At 33.4% G+C, this 5,067-nt stretch overlaps 1 long non-coding RNA gene across 2 annotated transcripts in view; it reads left to right on the forward strand.

Annotated features, from left to right (window-relative positions):
• Positions 1-682: 682 nt before the first annotated feature.
• Positions 683-5,067, forward strand: part of LOC147846660 (uncharacterized) — a 37,469-nt gene continuing 33,084 nt past the window's right edge. For both annotated transcript variants that reach the window (XR_015476150.1, XR_015476151.1), the window contains exon 1: positions 683-912. This is a non-coding gene — a long non-coding RNA (uncharacterized LOC147846660). The remainder of the gene's footprint in view (positions 913-5,067) is intronic.

Below are 5,067 nucleotides of genomic sequence, written 5' to 3' on the forward strand. Positions count from 1 at the left end.
TACCACTCACTGGATATTTTCTCTTTTTCGGACCATTCTCTGTAAACCCTAGAGATGGTTGTGCGTGAAAATCCCAGTAGATCAGCAGTTTCTGAAATACTCAGACCAGCCCATCTGGCACCAACAACCATGCCACGTTCAAAGTCACTTAAATCATCTTTCTTCCCCATTCTGATGCTCGGTTTGAACTGCAGCAGATCATCTTGACCATGTCTACATGCCTAAATGCATTGAATTGCTGCCATGTGATTGGCTGATTAGAAATTTGCGTTAAAAAGCAGTTGGACAGATTACATTGTATATTAGAAAACTATATCAATACATATAGCTTATGTATACACACACACTACATGAAACATCCCATCAGTGTTTGAAACTAATAAATCCCCACAAACATGATGTGAAAGTCCCTGGTTACGTAGAACTCAGTGCCCACTTTCCCAGACATATACTGTGTTACTGGCCTGTCTCAAATATCATATCTGCATATTTGAGGCGCAAAGCAAAACTTTTACCACAGTATCAGGAACAGACAGGAATGTCTAGCTATAACGAATATTCGGAACAATAGCATGCAATCTAAAAAATGTCATCGTTGACAGCTCAAGATCACATGGTCTAAACTGGAGGGCACACCCGTTTACCAATCCTACTATGGCGGAGGCGTTTTTGATGTTAATGAGGTTAAAAACGTCATCACGCTTAACGTAATATTCATGAGGGTGACTTTTTTTAACGTTTAATAAGGGTATTCAGTTAGACAGAAAAGGTGTAAACCATAGTAACAACAAAAGTAGTCAAAAATACGGGTGCCTTTCTAATAGGAAAGGGCTTACGCCGTGTCATATCGATTCTAATTAATATTCATAAGCAAAGCCTTCATCATAGTAGGATTCCCCACCCGGTAAACAGGTAAGTTTTTTTAACAATCCCGAATAAATTATCAAAAGTATTGATATGTAGCCTACCCCTAATGAAAAATCAAACTTACACAATCATATTTATCAGCCTGTGGTATCGATTTAAAACTTTAAAGCATCACGTTACCTGTTCAACAATCTTCTTGTATCTTTGAGTAGCTTGATCGATCAAATCTCGTACCATCCAACTGTCCTTACACGGGACGACAACTCTAGTTTCCCCGAAAATGACCGTCACCTTCATCTTAAATGCGTCATTAAACGTTTAAATATATTCGAGGCTTTGTTTATATCGCAGATTCTCTTAAAGCGAACGCCGCAGAGACAACAGGTGTCATTGGTCAACTGTTACAGGTGATCTTCCTCCTCTCTGAAGAGCTACTACAGCCTCGAGTAAACCGATATAACATCCATGAGTGAAAGAAGAGTCCGGTATTTAATCCAAACTGCACATTTAACTGATGTAAACAGTCCTGGGTTCACGAGAAAAGTCGAGATAGTGAAAGGTTTTCCCGAGTTCGCGCTCGCTGGAGTCCAGAGTGAAACCGGAAGCTACAGATAGTAAGAAACTACCGTGATTGACGGCCTGCTTTATGAAGCTACAAACTAGAATCATTACTGAGGAGAGGAGGATGTACTTGAGAAAGAAGTAATAATCACTCAATGTAGGGGGGACGGAGTAAAAATGACAAAGTAAATCGTCCAACATGGAAACAAAAATACTATAGTAATTCATAGTAAATACTATAGTGTATTTGAGCGATACTCAGTACTTGAATTAATCTGCTGCGATAATTATATAGTTGCAATGGTAATACAACAGCTATATTAATAAAAACAAATGATCCAATGCTGTAGTTTTCCACAATACTCTATATTGTACTACAATACACCACGGTTTGTGGTAAAAACTATACTATAGTATTTATTAGTTGATCAGTTAACTATACTTGTAATACTACAGTATGCAGGAGGATTCAGTAACAAAGAGTCGTAAAATACTATTTATATACCGTATAATACACTTTACTACTGTATTTAAAAAACACTATAGTACTTATTAAATCCTAAAGGTAGAGACTCTCACATATTCTAGGGAAATAATGTGAAACTGACAGAAAGTAAACCCTCCCACTTGAAAAAATACTACAGTAATTCATTGTAAATACTATAGTGTTTTTGAGCAATACTGAGTACTTGAATTAATCTGTTGTGGTATAATAAATAATAATAAATAATATTGTACTACAATACACCACAGCTATGTAGTAAAAAAGAAGTAACTACAGTTTTTATTATTGTTAACTGTAGTTAATATGCTATAGTACTTGTTAACAAAGAGTTGTAAATAATATAAAGTATAATACAGTTTACTATAGTATTCAAAAACACTATAGTATTTATACATTTCTAAAAGTGTATCTCACGTATTCTAGGGGACTATAGTAAACAGTGAAAGAGAGTACAAAGTCAAATAGTTTTTTACAGAAAGTAAACCTTCCCACATGAAAAATAAATACTATAGTGTTTATGAACCATACTGTGGTGAAATACTTCAATTAATCTGTTATGATGATTATATAGTTGCAGTGGTAATACAACATCTAATTAAAAAAAATATACAATTCTGTAGTTTTCTACAATAATATATATTGTACTAAAATACACCACTGTTTATGTGGTAAAAACTAAAGTTTACTACAGTATTTATTAGTTTATCCGTTAACTATAGGTATAATACTACAGTATGCTGCAGCATTTGTTAACAAAGAGTTGTAAATACTTAAATATACAGTATATTAAGCTTTACTATAGTATTTTATAAATCCTGAAGGTACAGAATCTCACATATTCTAGGGAAATAATGTGAAACTGACAGAAAGTAAACCCTCCCACATAAAAAAAATTACTATAGTAATTCATAGTAAATAATATAGTGTTTTTGAACCATACTAATACCTGAATTAATCTGCTGTGGTAATTATATAGTTGCGCAGGTAATACATCAACTATATTAATATAAACAAATGATCCAATACTTTCATTTTCCACAATAATGTATTGTATTACAACACACCACAGTTTATGTGTTAAAACTCAAGTATACTACAGTATTTATTAGTTTATCAGTTAACTATAGGTATAATACTACATTATGCTGCAGCATTTGTTAACAAAGAGTTGTAAATACTTAAATATACAGAATATTAGGCTTTACAATAGTATTTATTAAATCCTGACCTGAAGGTACAGAATCTCACATATTCTAGGGGAATTATAGGAAACTGACAGAAAGTAAACCCTCCCACATGAAAAAAATACTATAGTAATTCATAGTAAATAATATAGTGTTTTTGAACCATACTGAGTACTTAAATTAATCTGCTGTGGTAATTATATAGTTGCTTTGGTAATACATCAACTATTAATATAAACAAATACTTTCATTTTCCACAATAATGTATTGTACTACAACACACCACAGTTTATGTGGTAAAAACTGAAGCATACTACAGTATTTATTAGTTTATCAGTTAACTATAGTTGTAATACTACATTATGCTGCAGCATTGGTTAACAAAGAGTTGTAAATACTTTAATATACAGTATAATACACTTTGCAGTATTTATACAATATAAGTATTTATATTGTATAAATACTGTAGTATTTATACAAATCCTAAAGGTAGAGAATCTCACATATTCCCGTTGGGGAATATGTGAGATTTTTGTCAGAAAGTAAACCTTCCCACATGAAAAAATACTATAGTGTTTATGAACCATACTGTGGGAAAATACTTGAATTATTCTGTTGTGGTAATGCTGTAATGACGACGCAGTGGCCTAGTAGATAGTGCTGTCGCCTCACAGCAAGAAGGTCGCTGGTTCGAACCTCGGCTCTGTTAGCGTTTCTGTTTGGAGTTTGCATGTTCTCCCTGCGTTTACGTGGGTTATCTCCGGGTGCTGCGACTTCCACCACAGTCTAAAGACATGCGGTACAGGTGAATTGGGTAGACTAAATTGTTCGTAGTGTATGAGAGAGATGCGGCTGGAAAGGCATCCGCTGAGTAAAAACGTGCTGGATAAGTTGGCGGTTCATTCCACTGTGGCAACCCCGAATTAATAAAGGTACTAAACCGACAATAAAATGAATGGTAATGCTGTATCTATAGGGCAATACGAAATCAATAACATCACAACAATATAAACTAATTATAATTATAACAATATAAACTAATTATAATTATAACAATATAAACTAATTAGGGTATATTGTACTACAATACACCACTGTTTCATAAACTAAAACCCAATACTTAATACAGTTGCATTAGCTAAATCAAAGTATGCAGCAGCCTTCATTACCAAAGAGTAAATAATATAATATACAGTACAATAAAATGTCTGATTAAACACTATTTACTTTAATTACTATAGTATTTTTTCTGCATAATCAAATTGGCAAAAATACATCAAAATTAGATATGAAATAAGTGTCTTTTTTAGCTATTAGAAGGAATTGTTCATACTAAAAATTAGGTTTTTAACCTTTAGGAATATGTGATTGCAGCTGGAAGGGCATCCGCTGCATAAAACATATGCTGGATAAGTTGGCGGTTCATTCCACTGTGGCGACCCCAGATTAATAAAGGGACTAAGCCGAAAAAAAAAATGAATGAAAGAATGAATGATTATATGGTTTAAAATGTGAAAAATCAATGAGTAAAATGATTGCAAATAACTAATCTTTACATATAAACGACATGTAAAGTAATTTGAACTTGTTTCCACAATAAACATCAGTAATAGGCTTCCACTCACATAACAAATTACATTTCCAAAACTGTCGAAAAATTTCCATAAACTGTAGCCTCCTGACTCATGTTTGTAGTATTCACACACAGTCTCTGAGCTCTAGTTTGCAGCTACATATTCCTAGGACAATGGACTGTTCTCAGAGCACTATTGTGTGTCTCTCTGGCAAAGTGTTTCATTGACCTAATTACACGATCAACCTTCTATTATGCCCTTCCAGCCCTCACATCATCCATATACATGAAGATAATGATGTGACAGTTTTATATTTCCCACAGTTTGAATAATATCTTAATAGCATTCATGTTCTGTAATTAGTTGATGAATTATG

This window comes from Danio rerio, chromosome 1 (assembly GCF_052040795.2).
Source record: "Danio rerio strain M-AB ecotype USA chromosome 1, GRCz13ab, whole genome shotgun sequence".
Lineage (NCBI taxonomy): Eukaryota > Metazoa > Chordata > Actinopteri > Cypriniformes > Danionidae > Danio > Danio rerio.